Below are 17,958 nucleotides of genomic sequence, written 5' to 3'. Positions count from 1 at the left end.
CAGAGCGTTTCTGGACAAATACAATCCGGGCAGCAGCATGAAGTATGGATTGAAGTGGGGAGAAACAGGAGGATGGGAGATTGGAGAGCAGGTTGATACAGTAATCCAGATGGGATAGGATGAGAGCTTGAACCAGCAGGGTAGCAGTTTGGATGGAGAGGAAAGGGCAGATCTTGGCAATGTTGCGGAGCTGAGACCGGCAGATTTTGGTGACAGCTTGGATGTGAGGGGTGAATGAGAGAGCGGAGTCGAGGATGACACCAAGGTTGCGGGCTTGTGAGATGGGAAGGATGGTGGTGCTGTCAACAGTGATGGGAAAGTCAGGGAGAGGGCAGGGTTTGGGAGGGAAGACAAGGAGTTCAGTCTTGGACATGTTGAGTTTTAGGTGGCGTGCAGACATCCAGATGGAGATGTCCTGAAGGCAGGAGAAGATGCGAGCCTGGAGGGAGGGAGAGAGAGCAGAGGCAGAGATGTAGATTTGGGTGTCATCAGTATAGAGATGATAGTTGAAGCCGTGGGAGCGAATGAGGTCACCAAGGGAGTGAGTGTAGATCGAGAACAGAAGGGGACCAAGAACCGAACCTTGAGGAACCCCCACAGTAAGGGGATGGGAGGGGGAGGAGCAGCCCGCAAAAGAGACTGAGAATGAACGACCGGAGGGATAAGAGGAGAACCAGGAGAGGACGGAGTCTGTGAAGCCAAGGTTGGATAGCGTGATGAGGAGAAGGGGGTGGTCTACAGTGTCGAAGGCAGCTGAGAGGTCGAGGCAGATTAGGATAGAATCCTAATCCAGAATCCTAGAATCACCTAGAATCCTAGAATCCAGTCCGTACTGCCCGGACCATTTTCCTTCAAAAACATTCAGGTCATGTTTCCCTACCTCAAGAAACTCCAGTGATTACCCATCCACCCCCATATCAAACAAAAACTTCTCATCACTGGATTTAAAGCCCTCAATTAACTTGCTCCCTCCTACCCCACCTCACACCTCACTACTCTCTTAATACAACCTAGCCCACACAACTTGCTCCTCTAATGTTAATCTTCTCACTGTGCCTCAGTCTCATCTATCTTGCCTCAAACCTCTCATCCACGTCCTGCCTCTAGCCTGGAATGCCCTCCCTTCTCATATCCGACAGATAATTACTCTCTCCCCCTTCAAAGCCTTATTGAAGGTACATCTTCAAGAGGCCTTCCCTGACTAAGCCCTCCTTTCCTCTTCTCCCGCCCCTTTCTGTGTCGTCCTGAAGTGCTCCCTTTATTCATCCTCCCTACCAGCCCCACGGCACTTATATACATGCTTGTCATTAATTAATTTATTTATTCATATTAATATCTGTCTCCTCCTCTAGACTGTAAGGTCACTGTAGGCAGGGACTGTTTCTGTTTCTTGTTATAGTGTACTCTCCCAGGTGCTTAGCATAGTGCTTTGCACACAGTAAGTACTCAATAAATTAAAGTGAACAAAAGAATGAAAGGAGACGGGATTCTAATGAGGCTTTGAAGCTGGAATTTTGTATTTGGATCCATGCGCCCAATCAGGCCCAAGCCACCATGCTTGCTGAGTTGAAACAAGACCTTTGTAGCCGCATTAAGAAAGGTTTCTCATTCAGCAACTATCAGGGAGAATTCCTCTCCTGCTTCAAATGTAGCCCTTCCATGGCATCAACATTTAGGACGCCATAAAGGAAATGGCCTGAGACTTGAAAGTTACCTCTTCTATAGGTGGGGAGAAGATGTTTTGTGGAGAGGCTCCCAAAGAGGTTTCTGTTGAAAGTTTTATGCAAACCCATGTGTCTTCAGTTTCAGTGACAAACTGCAGTCTCCATTTCCAAATAGGTCAAAACCTATGGCGAATAATAAAATAAGGGTGGTTTTGCTGGAAAATCCTTGGTCACAGCTTGCCAAAAATTCTTAGTCTGAATTTTGAGCTCTTGTATGTGAAAATGGGCAAGGAAAATCACACAAGCAGTCTGAATTTGGAGGCAGTGGAAAATGGAATCAGCAATTTACAATAGCATTTCAATTTGAGAGCTTTTTTTTGTGACAGCAAAGGGAAAAACAAGATTGTATAATATCTATAATTAGAGATAGTGCTTTGGAAAGGAGTTTTGTAAGGCTTGCTTAGCCCTCCACTGTCAGCCTCTCCAGGAGGGAGGGCCAGATCCGCTCCTTGGGGATCCTGTCCAGACAGAGGGCCCGAGATCCTTTCGGAAACCTGGGTTCTGGGTAGCTGAAGGGGAGTTCTCACGAGACACCTATAGAAGCAGTGTGGCATAGTGGAAAAATCCCGGGCTTGGGAGTCAGAGGTCGTAGGTTCTAATCCCCACTCTGCCACTGTGTGACTTTGGGCAAGTCACTTAAATTCTCTGTGCCTCAGTTACTGCATCTGTAAAATGGGGATTAAGACTGTGAGCCCTACGTGGGACAACCTGATTACCTCATATCTACCCTAGCGCTTAGAATAGTGCTCGGCATACAGTAAGCGTTTAACAAATGCCATCATTATTATTACTATTATTATGAGCAGGAGATAACATTCATTCATTCAATCGTATTTATTGAGCACTTACTGTGTGCAGAGCACTGTACTAAGAGCTTGAGAAGTACAAGTTGGCAACATATAGAGACGGTCCCTACCCAACAGTGGGCTCACAGTCTAGAAGAACATCTTTTAATGAAACACTCCCATCCACCAGATAACATCATAGACCAGAGAGTACAACTCCCCAGTTACATTCCCAGAAGCCGTGCTACAGTTCCCAATTATTTCCAAATCTCGGTCGGAGGAGGTGCCCTGTGGTAGCTGGAAAAGCCAAGCTCCTGTGGATGGTGCTGCAGTGGGGATAGCTCTACCCCCAAGTGGTGTAGGTCCTGGGACATGTAGGCAGTCCTGCTGGTTGCCCCTTTGCAGTGGAGCAGCGTTATTGGGTAACTCCAGGCTGGCACATCTTCTCTGTTTCCTTCAGGGTCACCTTACTTCACCCTCTTCTCAAGTCACTTTACGCTCACTCCCTCGGGAGCCCATTTACTCCCACGGCTTCAACTACTGCCTCAATCAAATCAACTTCCCTGGCCCCAGCCTCCCCTTGTTGCAATCTCACATCTTGTCCTGACTTCAGGACATTTCTTCCTGCCTCCTCCCTCTCTTTCAACCCCCATATTCAGCCTCCCTCCAAACCCTGTCATTCCACCATAACATTCCCAGGATCCACTCTAAAATCTGATCTCCCTGAGATCTTCCTTGCTCCTTTCCAATCCCCGCCTCCTCTTCCTTCACCCTCTTCATCTTTCCTTATGTTCTCTGTAGTAACTCAAGATGAGATCTCTTGCCTCCTCTCTAAATCTCCCCCCTCCACCTGTCCTTCTGACCCCATCCCTTCATATCTTTTTAAAACACTCACCCCTTCCCTTCTTCCTTCCTTGACTGCCATCTTCAACTGTTCACTTTCTAACGGCTTCTTCCCCACTGCTTTCAGACATGCTTATGTGTCCCTGGGCCTAAAAAAAGCCCTCACAGTTCCCTCCAGTTATCACCCCATTTCTCTCCAAACCTCTTGAGAGAGTTGTTTACAATTGCCGTCTCCATTTCCTACCCTCCAATTGTCTCCTAGATATCCTCCAATCTGGCTTCTGACCCCTACACTCCGCAGAAACAGCCATCTCTAAGGTAACCAATGACCTTCTCATCAAATCTAACTGCTCTACTGTGCCTCTACTCCATCTTAATCCTCCTAGACCCTTTAGCCTCCTTGACACTATTAACCACAACCATTTTCCTTGAAACTTTATCCAACCTTGGATTCACTGACACTGTTCTCCCTTGGTTCTCCTCCTGTCTCTCAGACAGCTCCTTCTCAGTCTCTTTGGCTGGCTCCTCTTCTGCCTCCCACCCTCTGACAGTAGGTGGTCCCTCAAGATTCAGTTCTACGTGCCCTTCTGTTCTCCCTCTACACCCACTCCCTTGGAGAACTCATTTGCTCCCATGACTTCAATTGCCATCTCTGTGCAGGCAATTCTCAAATCAACATTTTCAGCCCTGACTTCTTTCTTTCCCTGCAATCTCCTATTTTCATTCATTCAAACTCATTTATTGAGCACATACTTACTTTGTGTGGTGTATTGTATTAAGCATTGAGAGAGTACAATACAACGACAGACACATTCCCTGCTCATAGGGCCGCCTTCAGGACATATCTACTTGGATGACCTGCCGACACCTCAAATTAAACATGTCCAATCCTGAACTCCTTATCTTCCCACTCAAACCCTGTCCTCCCCCGTCTTTCTCATCGCTATAGAGAACTAACCTCCCTACCTCACAAGCCTGTAACCTTGGCGTTGTTCTCGACTCATCTCTCTCATTCCACCCCCATATTCAACCTGTCACCTAATCCTGTAAATTCAATCTTCACAACATTGCTAAAATCCTCCTTTTCCTCTCCATCCAAACTGCTACAATGCTCACCCAAGCACTTATCCTATCTCACCTTGACTACTGCAAATACCTCCTCACTGACCTCCTGGTTTCCCGTTTCTCACCATTCCAATCCATACTTTATTCTGCTGTACGAATCATTTATCAACAGAAACATTCAGTTCATGTCTCCCCACACCTCAAGAACCTCCAATGGCTGTCCATCCCTCTCCACATCAAACAGAAACTCCTTTCCATTGGTTTTGAAGCACTCAATAAGCTTGCCCCATCCCACCCAACCTCATTAATCTCCTACTACAGCCCAGCCCACACACTCCTCTCCTCTAGTGCCATCTTACTCACTGTGCCCCAATCTCGTCTGCTTCACCTCCAACCCCTATCCCAAGTCCTCCCGATAGCCTGTAACTTCTTCCCCTATATGCCACACCACCACTTTCTCCACCTTCAAAGCACTACTAAGATTAGATCTCCTCCAAGAGGCCTTCCCCAATTAAGCCCTCTTTTCCCCAGCTCACTCTCCCTTCTGCACCATTTATGCACTTAAATCTGTGACCTTGGACATTTGATATTTGCCCCACCCTAAACCCCAAAGCACTTATGTACATATCTTTAGGTTATATATTATAAATTACTTATTTATTTGTACTACTGTCTGCTCCCCACTAGGCTGTAAACTCATTATGGGCAGGGAGCAAGTCTGCTAATTCCGTTGCATTGAACTCTCCCAAGCACTTAGTACATTGCTTTGCACATAAGAAAGTACTCAATAAATGCAACTGATTGATTAATCCACCATTTCTCTCCATTTAACAGGCTGGGCCTACAACTGCATCAGGTTCCTTGCTGACCCTTGAAAGTGGTCTGTCTGATATGGAGGGGGAGTGAATTGTAGCTTCCAAGTGCTTAGTACAGTGCTCTGCACACAGTAAGTGCTCGATAAATATGATTGAATGAATAAATGAGTGTGTCCCAGGCCATAGAGAGAGGGCACAGGCAAGAACGACAAGATCAAGGCATAGTTAATAGGTTTGTATTAGAGGAATGAAGTGTGACAGATCGGTTGAGAAGCAGCATGGCGTGGTGGACAGAGCATGAGCCTGTGAATCAGAAGGTCTTGGGTTCTAATCCTAGCCCCACCACTTGTCTGCTGTATGATCTTGGGCAAGTCACTTCACTTTTGTGCCTCAGTCCTTCATCTGTGAAAATGGGGATTTAGACTGTGAGCCCCACATGAGACAGGTATTGTGTCCCACCCAATTTGCTTGTATCCACCCCACTGCTTACTACAGTGCCTGGCACATAGTACGCGCTTAACAAATACCATCATAATGAGAATAATAATAGGAAATCAGTGAGGGAAGGTAGGAAGGGCCAAGGGCTTTAAAAATGATGTTAAGGAGTTTCTGTTTGATGAGGAGGTGAATGGGCAATCACTGGAGGTTTTTGAGGAGTGGGGAGATGTGGACTGATTGTTTTTTGTAGAAAAATCATCTGAGCAGCAGAGTGAAGTGTGGGCTGGAGTAGAGAGAGACAGGAGAGACAGTACACAGAGAGGTCAACAAGAAGGCTGATGCAGTCTTGGAGGGGGGAATATGACAAGTATTTGACAGGTGTTCCCCTGAAGCACTTTGAAATTCACCCCTCCCAGGGCCACAGTACTTATTGTACGTATCCATCTGTAATCGTTTTTAATGACTATCTCCCCTTCTAGTCTGTAAGCTCCTCGTGGGTAGGAATCATCCATACCTACTCTTTTGTTTAGTACTCTGCCAAACACTTAGCACAGTGCTCCGAACACAGTAAAATACTCAATAAATACCATTGATTGATTAATTGAAAAGGTGCTTGAAACAACATGGTATCGGTTTGGTTGGGGAAGAAGGGCCGATTCTAGAGGTGTTACGAAGGCAGAACCAACAGGATTTGGTGGCAGATTGAATGTGCAAACTGAGCTTGCATTCTTAGCTACCCTCACACTGGCCTGTTTACTGTGCTTCATTCTCAACTGTCCTGATGCCAACCCCTCGTTCCAGCCATTGCCTGCCTGAAGTAACCACTCCATTCAAGTCCAGTAGATTACAGCTCTTTCTGTCTTCAAAGCCCTTCTGAAGTCACATAAAAAAACAGCTTGGCCTCCTGGAAAGAGCACAGACAGAGCAGAGACGATTATTGCATCAGCCTCCTTGTTGAGCTCCCTGCCTCCTGTCTCTACCCACTTCAGTCCATACTTCACTCGGCTGCCCGGATCATTTTTCTACAAAATCATTCTGTCCGTGTTTCCCCACTCCTCAAGAACCTCCAGTGGTTTTGGTTTCCCATCCAACTCCACGTTAAACACAAACTCCTTTCCATCGGCTTTAAAGCACTCCATCACCTTGCCCCCTAATATCTTACCTCACTGTTTTCCTACTGCCACCCAGCCCACACACAATATCCACATACTCACCATACCTGAATCTCATCTATCTCGCCACTGACCTCTCACCCACCTTCTGCCTCTGGCCTGGAATGCCCTCCCTCTTCCTATCTGACAGATGATCACTCTCTCCAAAGCCTTATTAAAAACACATCTCCTCCAAGAGGCCTTCTCTGAGCCCTCATTTCCTCTTCTCCCACTCCCTCCTGCATCACCCTTGCATTTGAATTTGCACCCTTTATTCACTCCTCCCTCAGCCCCACAGCACTTATGTACATAGCCATAATTTATTTATCTGTCTCTCCCTCTAGATTGTAAATTTGTTATATGCAGGAGGCATATCTAACAAATCTGTTATATTGTACTTGTATATTGTGTGAGAAGCAGTGTGGCTCAGTGGAAAGAGCCTGGGCTTTGGAGTCAGAGGTCATGAGTTCTAATCCCAGCTCCACCATTTGTCAGCTGTGTGACTTTGGGCAAGTCACTTAAGTTCTCTGGGCCTCAGTTACCTCATCTGTAAAATGGAGATTAAGACTGTGAGCCCCCGTGGGACAACCTGATCACCTTGTAATCTACCCAGTGCTTAGAACAGTGCTGTGCACATAGTAAGTGCTTAATAAATTCCATCATTATTATTATTATTATTATTAATGATGGTGGTGATGATTATTAATTATTATTAATTATTATTAATTATTAATAATAATAATGGTGATGATGGCATTTATTAAGCACTTACTATGTGCAAGGCATGTTCTAAGTGCTGGGGTGGTTACAAGGTGATCAGGTTGTCCCACGGGGGGCTCACATCTCAATCCCCATTTTACAGATGAGGTAATTGAGGCTCAGAGAAGTGAAGTGACTTGCCCAAAGTCACACAACTAAGTGGCAGAGCCAGGATTTAAACCCATGACCTCTGACTCCAAAGCCCGGGCTCTTTCCACTGAACCACACTGCTTCTCCAACCATCTCAAGAACATATTACAGTGCTCAGCACACATTAAGTGCTCAAAAAATATGACATTGATTAGATTTGAACTTGTGTTTCTGGAAAGGCATTTATATGTATAGGAATGGGCTTTGAATATATATTGTATGTTCTGAGGATACATTCCTGGGTGAATCAACATAGGTGCCAGTGGCAGGGAGATGTGTGTTCATCTGGAAAGACATATCTACAGCAAACTGATACGTCCAGAAGTTCTGAAGGGAGTCCACATCTGATTCACAGCTAGCTCTCAATCCCTCATTATTCCCATCTATGGTCACAGCACAGACCACAGGCTCTAACTTGTGACCCACTGCAACAGAAAATGAAAGCCATCCTATGGTCTAATATTGGCCTTGTAAAATTCACCGGGTCTTGATGAATATTTTAAAACACTGATTTTATTTCTTAAATGTAAATATTTAATCAGAAGAAATAGTACCAGACCTCAGACACTAAACTCGATGTTTAAATGAAGAGTTTTTCTTGGGGGATTGGAATTACATTCCTTTTTTAAAAAAGTTGTGTTTCGCTGGGTGACCTCCGCCTGTAATTCCACTGATTAAAGCAGCAATCTGTACTGTATGCGCCCCCATACTTTCGCTTAGTTACTGAGAAATAGGCTGCGTTGTTTTCATCCATTCTAGCTGGCTTTGCAGAACTGCGGTACACTTCCAAGAAAGAAAACGATGAAGTACAGGTCCCTAGTTCTGGGCACCAGGAACAGGCACAGCTGATATCCGGGCACACTCGATGAGACCAGCGGGCTGTTGTGTGCCATTGAACCACTGCTTCACTCGGCCTGCTACCATTTCTCAGTTCAGGAGTGGACCTGAACTGAGGCGAGAAATCTTTCTGTCAGAAGTCTTTAATAATAATAATAATAATGGCATTTATTAAGCACTTACTATGGGCAAAGCACTGTTCTAAGCGCTGGGGAAGTTACAAGGTGATCAGGTTGTCCCATGGGGAGCTCACAGTCTTAATCCCCATTGTACAGATGAGGTAACTGAGGCACAGAGAAGTTAGGTGACTTGCCCAAAGTCACACAGCTGACAAGTGGCGGAGCTGGGATTTGAACCCATGACCTCTGACTCCAAAGCCCGTGTTCTTTCCACTAAGCCACGCTGCTTCTCTAAGTCTTTCTAAGTCTTTCTAAGTCTAAGTCTTTCTGTCAGAATAGGCAACTTGAAATTAGCGCAATGATTCAAGGACTTCAGAACTCCCCATTCAGACTCGGCCACACTTGCTCACATCACAAAAATCTCAGCACTCATTGTAAAACCTTTGAACCCTAAAGACCCAAATGCACACACACACACACACACACACACACACACACATTGTACATGGGGTACCAGTTATCTTGTCAGCTGTGTGACTTTGGGCAAGTCACTTCACTGTGCCTCAGTGACCTCATCTGTAAAATGGGGATGAAGACTGTGAGCCCCACGTGGGACAACCTGATTACCTTGTATTGCACATAGTAAGTGCTTAACCAGTACTATCATAATGATAATAATTAAGTAATAATAATAACAATGATGATGGTATTTGTTAAGCGCTTACTATGTGCAAAGCGCTGGGGAGGTTACAAGGTGATCAGGTTGTCCCACGGGGGACTCACAGTTTTAATCCCCATTTTACAGATGAGGTAACTGAGGCACAGAGAAGTTAAGTGACTTGCCGAAAGTCACACAGCTGACAGTTGGCGGAGCCGGGATTTGAACCCATGACCTCTGACTCCAAAGCCCGTGCTCTTCCCACTGAGCCACGCTGCTTCTCCTGAGCCACGCTGCTTCTCCTAAGTGTACAGCATTTCAGTTTTAGAGTGATTTAGTAAGGCGCAGAGTCAATATAGACTTGCCAGCAGCATCACTGTGTTATCAGAAAACAACATGAATATTCCCAATAATCTTTCTGCTGCCCACTTTCCCTCCCCAGCAACTCCACCGACCACCTGCTCCACCTCATCTCACCCACACACCAACTTGGCCACAAGCTCAATCTCATCTCTTACTTGCTATTCATTCATTCAATCATATTTATTGAGCACTTACTGTGTGCAGAGCACTGTACTAAGCACTTGGAAAGTACAATTCAGCAAGAAAGAGAGACAATCCCTGCCCATACTGGGCTTACAGTCTAGAAAAGGGGAAACAGACTTCAAAACAACTAAAGAAGCATCAATATAAATAGATTCCATCCCCCCCATCTTACCTCCTTCCCTTCCCCACAGCACCTGTATATATGTATATATGTTTGTACATATTTATTAATCTATTTATTTATTTATTTATTTTACTTGTACATATCTATTCTATTTATTTTATTTTGTTAGTATGTTTGGTTTTGTTCTGTCTCCCCCATCTAGACTGTGAGCCCACTGTTGGGTAGGGACTGTCTCTATATGTTGCCAATTTGTACTTCCCAAGTGCTTAGTACAGTGCTCTGCACATAGTAAGCGCTCAATAAATACGATTGATGATGATTGATATGCACATCAAAATGAGTAAACAGGCATCAATATAAATAGAATTCTAGATATGTACATATATACACAAGTTCTGTGGGTGAGGGGAGGGTGGGTAGAACAAAGGGAGTGAGTCGGGGCGACACAGAGAGGAGGAGGAACTGAGGAAAAGGGAGGCTTACTCTGGGAAGGCCTCTTGGAGGAGGTGAGTCTTCAGTAGGGATTTGAAGGGGGAAATTGTGATTGTTTGGTGGATTTGAGGAGGGCTGGCATTCCAGGCCAGAGGTAGGATGTGGGCAACGGGGTCGATGGAGGGACAGATGAGAATGAGGCACAGTGAGGAGGTTAGGACCAGAAGAGTGGAGTGTGTGGGTTGGGATGTAGAAGGAGAGAAGAGAGGTGAGGTAAGAAGGGGCAAGGTGATGGAGAGCTTTGAAGCCAATAGTGAGCAGTTTTTGTTTGTTATGGAGGTTGATAGGCAACCACTGGAGATTTTTGAGGAGGGGAATGACATGTCCAGAAAATTTCTGTAGAAAAATAATCAATCAATCAATCAATCAATCGTATTTATTGAGCACTTACTGTGTGCAGAGCACTGTACTAAGGGCTTGGGAAGTGCAAGTTGGCAACATATAGAGACGGTCCCTACCCAACAGTGGGCTCACAGTCTAGAAGGGGAAGACAGAACAAAACAAAACATACTAACAAAATAAAACAATAATAGACATGTACAAGTAAAATAAATAGAGTAACAAATATGTACAAACATATATACATATATACAGGTGCTGTGGGGAAGGGAAGGAGGTAAGCTGGGGGGATGGAGGGGGGAGGAAGGGGAGAGGAAGGAGGGGGCTCAGTCTGGGAAGGCTTCCTAGAGGAGGTGAGCTCTCAGTAGGGCCTTGAAGGGAGGAAGAGAGCTAGCTTGGTGGATGTGGGGAGGGAGGGCATTCCAGGCCAGGGGGATGACGTGGGCCGGGGGTCGACAGCGGGACAGGCGAGAACGAGGCACGGTGAGGAGATTAGTGGCAGAGGAGTGGAGGGTGCGGGCTCGGCTGGAGAAGGAGAGAAGGGAGGTGAGGTAGGAGGGGGCGAGGGGACGGACAGCCTTGAAGCCCAGGGTGAGGAGTTTCTGCCTGATGCGCAGGTTGATTGGTAGCCACTGGAGATTTTTTGTCCAGAGCGTTTCTGGACAAAGACAATCCAGGCAGCGGCATAAAGTATGCATTGAAGTGGGGAGAGACAAGAGGAAGGGAGATCGGAGAGGAGGCTGATACAGTAGTCCAAACGGGATTGGATGAGAGCTTGAACGAACAGGGTAGCGGTTTGGATGGAGAGGAAAGGGCGGATCTTGGCAATGTTGCGGAGCTGAGACCGGCAGGTTTTGGTTACGGCTTGGATGTGAGGGGTGAACGAGAGAGCGGAGTCAAGGATGACACCAAGGTTGCGGGCCTGTGAGACGGGAAGGATGGTAGTGCCGTCAACAGTGATGGGAAATTCAGGGAGAGGGCAGGGTTTGGGAGGGAAGACAAGGAGTTCAGTCTTGGACATGTTGAGTTTTAGGTGGCAGGCAGACAACCAGATGGAGATGTCCTGAAGGCAGGAGGAGATGTGAGCCTGGAGGGAGGGGGAGAGAGCAGGGGCAGAGATGTAGATTTGGGTATCATCAGCATAGAGATGATAGTTGAAGCCGTGGGAGCGAATGAGGTCACCAAGGGAGTGAGTGAAGCAGCAGAGTGAAGTATGGGCTGAAGTGGGGAGCGACAGGAGGTTGGGAGGTTGGGAGGTCAAAAAGGATGCTAATGCAGTAATCAAGTCGGGTTAGGATAAGTGATTGTACTAGCATGGTAGTGGTTTGGATGGAGAGGAAAGAGCAGATCTTGGTGAAGATGTGAAGGTGAGACCGGCAGGCTTTGATGACAGACTGGAAGTGTGGGGCAAATGAAAGAGCGGAGTCAAAGATGACACCAAGGTTGTGGGCTTGTGAGACGGGAAGGACGGTTGGGGCAATGACGGGAAAGTCAAGGACCTCATCAACTCTGACATTCCACTCTCCTACCACAACCCTTGGCTTAGTGGATATAGCATGGACCTGGGAATCAAGAGGACCTAGGTTCTAATCTCAACTCCACCACTTGTCTGCTGTGTGACCTTGGGCAAGTCACCCAACTTTTCTCTGCCTCAGTTACTTCATCTGTAAAATGGGGATTAAGACTGTGAGCCCCATGTCAGGGAGGGACTGTGTCCAATCTGATTAACTTTTATCTACCTCAGCACTTAGTACAGTGTCTGGCACATAATCAGTGATTAATAGTAACAATAATAATAATAATGGTGTTTGTTAAGCACTTACGATGTGCCAAGCCCCTGTCCCATGTGGGGCTCACAGTCTCAATCCCCACTTTACAGATGAGGTAACTGAGGCACAGGGAAGTGAAGTGACTTGCCCAAGGCCACACAGCAGACAAGTGGCAGAGTCGGGATTAGAACCCATGACCTTCCAACTCCCAGGCCAGTGCTCTAACCACTAAGGCATGCTGCTTCCCACTACACCATGCTGGGTATTAACAAATACCATAAAAAAAACAACTCTCCTGTTCTGGCTTCTGCCCCATACTCCCTTGCTCCCCAAATCTGGCCTGTTCCTCCACACCTCCATTGATACTTCCAATCTTTTAACCATTCAATTTTTTAAAGTCATCATGAGACTTGAAAGCTCGTTGTGGGCAGGGAATGTGTCTGTGTATTGTTATATTGCTTTTCTATGAATTGATGCCTTATCATGGCAGGATAGTTTGTATACGCTGATGAAGCTTAGAGCTACGTCACATAAGGCTTCCCATAATGGAAAGGTCTAGGTCAAAGCTTCAGACAAAGTCAATTCACCTGGGTTGGGCAGCATAGCTTACGTAGCTCACAGCCTAGAGTGGAATACAGACATTAATATAACTACATATATTATAGATAGGTACATAAACGCTGTGGGGCTTATGGAGGGATAAACAAAGGGTTCAAGTCCAAGTGAAAGGGCAAGTTCAACTTCACCGACATTTTCCTCTCTTGGTTTTCCGTTTATTTCTCTGGCCACTCATTTACAGTCTAATTCATGGCCTCCTCTTCTGCTTCCCACCCTCTGAGCCTCGAGGCTCAGTTGTGGGTCCCCTTCTATTCTCCATCTACATTCACTCCCTTGGAGAACTCATTCACTCTCATAGCTTCAACTATATCTCTACGTGGACAATTTGTAAATCTACCCCTACAGTCCTGACCTTTCTACTTCTCTGCAGTCTGGCATTTCCTCCTGCCTTCAAGATATCTCTACTTAGATATCCCACCAACACCACAAGCTTAACATGTCAGAAACAGAACTCCTCATCTTCTTACCCAAACTTTGTCTTCCCTCTGATTTTTTCCCATCACTGTAGACAGCACTACCACCCTCCCTACATCACAAGCCCATAATTTTGGCATTATATTCCACTCATCTCTCTCATTCAACACACACACCCACATTCAATCTGCACTGAAATCCTGTCCGTTTCACCTTCACAGCATCTCTTAGAATCCACTCACAGCATCCGTAGAATCAAGAATCAGCTATCATTTTTTATCCAACCTCTCATCATTTCCTGCCTTGACAAAGTGTCATTCCCCTCACTGACCTCCCTGCCCCTCTCTCTCCGATCTAGTCCTTACTTCACTCTGTTGCTTTTATCACTTTTCAAAAAAACCCATTCAGTCCATATCTCCTCACTCCTCAAGATCCTCCAATGATTATGCATCCACCTCTGCATCAAACAGAAACTCCTTACCATCGCTCAATTAATCCTTTCTCTCATATCTAACCTCACTGGTCTCCTAATAAAACCCAACCTGTATACTCCACTCCTCTGATTCCAATTTACTCACCATATCTTGATCTCATCTAACTCACTGTGGACTCCTGTCCTTACACTTCCTCTGGCCTGGAACTCTCTCCCCGTCATATCCAATTGACCACCACTCTTCCCACCTTCAAAGCCTTCCTGAAATTACATTTCCTACAAGAGGGCTTCCCTGACTAAGCCCTCATTTCCTCTTACCCATCCTCCTCTCTGTGTCACCTATGAACTCGGTTGTGTACCCACCCATTAAACACTTTTATAATAATAATAATGATAACAATAATGTTATTTGTTAAGTGCTTACTATGTGCCAAGCACTGTTCTCAGCGTTGGGGCAGATACAAGGTAAAGATGTTGTCCCATGTTGGGCTCACAGTCTTAATCCCCATTTTGCAGATGAAGTAACAGAAGCACAGAGAAGTTAAGTGACTTGCCTAAAGTCACACACCTGATAAGTGGCGGAGCTGGGATTAGAACCCACGACCTCTGACTCCCAAGCCCGTGCTCTTTCCACTAAGCCACACTGCTTCCATACTTAACCTCGCTACTTATACTCACCCCATTCCCAAACCCCACAATATCTATGTACACATCTTTGTAATCTGCCATTTCCCCTTCTGAAATGTATCTGTCTCCCTGAGAGAGGGATCGCTCATTGTGAGCTGCAAATGTGTCTATTTATTGTTACCAAACGCTTAGTACAGTGTAAGTGCTCAAACTGTAAGTGTTCAATAAATATGATTGAAAGAATGAATGGATCATGTCTAATAATAATTAGTATGGTTGTATTTATTAAGTTCTCACTATGTGCCAGACAACATACTAAGTGCTGTGGTGGAAACAAGCAAATCAGGTTGGACGCACTCCTTGTCCCATGTAGGGTTCACAGTCTCAATCCCCATTTTACAGATGAGGTAACTGAGGTACAGAGAAGTGAAGTGACTTGCTCAAGGTCACATGGCAAATAACTGGCAAGGCCCTACTGAGAGCTCACCTACTCCAGGAGGCCTTCCCAGACTGAGCCCCTTCCTTCCTCTCCCCCTCGTCCCTCCTCCATCCCCCCATCTTACCTCCTTCCCTGCCCCACTGCACCTGTATATATGTATATATGTTTGTACATATTTGTTACTCTATTTATTTATTTTACTTGTCCATATCTATTCTATTTATTTTATTTTGTTAGTATGTTTCGTTTTGTTCTCTGTCTCCCCCTTTTAGACTGTGAGCCCACTGTTGGGTAGGGACTGTCTCTATATGTTGCCAACTTGTACTTCCCAAGCGCTTAGTACAGTGCTCTGCACACAGTAAGCGCTCAATAAATGCGATTGATGATGATGAACTGGCAGAGCCGGAATTAGAACTCATGACCTTCTGACTTTCGGACCAGTGCTCTATGCATTCATTCATTCAATCATATTTATTGAGCACTTACTGTGTGCAGAGCACTGTACCAAGCGCTTGGGAAGTACAAGTTGACAACATATAGAGACGGTCCCTACCCAACAGCGGGCTCACAGTCTAGAAGACTGTGTATTCACAACACCATGTGGCTTCTTCTAGTGTATGTACTCTCCCGGGGGTTTAATCCAGTGCCCTGCACAGTAAACAATAAATACCACTGATTGATTGTTGGACCTGGTGGGATTGTAGGAGATCTTTCTAGGTGCAGTGGGCTGAGGACTGGAAGATTTGGGTGGGTGAAAAGGGTTCCAGGCCAGGGGGAGAGCCTGAGGCAGGGGTCAGGGATGGGCAAAGTGAGAGCAGCGAACAGGTAGAAAGTAAGCTGGGGAGGAGAAAAATATGGCTGGGGAGTAGTGGGCGAGGAGAGCCAAAATACAAGATGGAGAGAACTGGCAGAAGGACTTGAAGCTAGTGGTAAGAAGTGCCTTCTTGATGCAGAGTGAGGTGGGGAGCATTGAAAGCATGAAATAAACTTTTCATTTCGCTCTGAAGAGCCTCAGTGGAATTACTCAATGCCTAGCCCAGGATACAAAACTGAAAACTTCAGGGATCAAGAGAGCTATGCTGGCCTCCTTAATTTTAACCCCTACTCATTCATTCATTCAATCATATTTATTGATCGCTTACTGTGTGCAGAGCACTGTACTAAGCGCTTGGGAAGTACAAGTTGGCAACAGATAGAGACGGTCCCTACCCAACAATGGGCTCACAGTCTAGAAGGGGGAGACAGACAACAAAACTAAACATGCGGACAGGTGTCAAGTCGTCAAAACAAGTAGAATTAAAGCTTAATGCACATCATTAACAAAATAAATAGAATAGTAAATATGTGCAAGTAAAATAAATAGGGTAAGAAATCTATGCAAACATATATGCAGGTGCTGTGGGGAGGGGAAGGAGGTAGGGCAGCATGAGAAGCAGCTTGGCTCAGTGGAAAGAGCACGGCTTTTGAAGTCAGAGGTCATGGGTTCAAATCCCAGCTCCGCCAATTGTCAGCTGTGTGACTTTGGGCAAGTCACTTAACTTCTCTGTGCCTCAGTCTCCTCATCTGTAAAATGGGGATGAAGACTGTGAGTCCCACGTGGGACAACCTGATCATCTTGTAACCTCCCCAATGCTTAGAACAGTGCTTTGTACATAGTAAGCGCTTAATAAATGCCATGGGGAGGGGGAGAGGAAAAAGGAGGCTCAGTCTGGAAAGGCCTCTTGGAGGAGGTGAGCTCTCAGGGATTATTTACACTTACTCTTTTGTATTGTGCTCTCAAGTGATTAGTACAGTCCTCACAACACAGTAAGCACTTGATAAATACCACTGATTGATTGAAATACTGCTTAGGGGAAGACCTCGTCTGAATTCCACTATTTGAATGATTGCTCACCGCAGAGGCTATTGGGTTTGGTGAAGTTTAAATGTCACTGCCAATCTAGAATGAAATTTTCCATTAAGAGATCAATCAATCATATTTATTTAATAATTATGGTATTTGTTAAGTGCCTACTATAATAATAATGATGATGGCATTTGTTAAGCACTTACTATGTGTTAAGCACTGTTCTAAGCACTGGGGTAGATACGACATAATCAGGTTGGACACAATCCCTGTCCCACATGGGGCTCACAGCCTCAATCCCCATTTTACAGCTGAGGTAACTGAAGCACAGAGAAGTGAAGTGACTTGCCTACACAGCAGACAAGTGGCAGAGTCAGAATTAGAACCCATGACCCTCCAGCTCCCAGGCCTGTGCTCTATTCACTACACCAGGCTTACTAAGTGCAGAGCTCTGTACTGAGTGTTGATGAGAGTACAATATGACAGAGATGGTAGACATGTTCCTTGCCCACAACGAGGTTACAGCCTAGAGGGGGAGGCAGACATTAATATAAATGAATAAATTACAGATATGTACATAGGTGCTCTGGGGCTGAAGAAGGGGTGAATAAAGAGTGCAAAGGTGGCACAGAAGCGAGTGGGAAAAGACTATATTGCTAGAATCCACGTACACTTTGGTTGCTTTCATTAACTAAAAGCACGTATTAACTTTCAAATACCAAAGTGAAATGTCAGCATGCTGGCATAATTGCCTTTAAAAGGTTACATTTGACTGATGCTCTAAAACCCGGTTAAAATGAGAGAAATCTTAATATCAAAAAACCTAATCCAATGACTAGAACTGTGCTCAACTAAAATACATTTTTGGGGAAAAAATGGGAAAAAATATGTTAGATGCTCTCCAAATTTCTAAAAACAATTGAATGGATCAGTGTACTAGACATGAGAATAAGCAGTTAGGGGATAG

Source organism: Tachyglossus aculeatus, chromosome 5 (assembly GCF_015852505.1).
Source record: "Tachyglossus aculeatus isolate mTacAcu1 chromosome 5, mTacAcu1.pri, whole genome shotgun sequence".
In the NCBI taxonomy this organism is placed as follows: domain Eukaryota; kingdom Metazoa; phylum Chordata; class Mammalia; order Monotremata; family Tachyglossidae; genus Tachyglossus; species Tachyglossus aculeatus.
Note: the sequence above shows the minus strand (reverse complement) of the source record.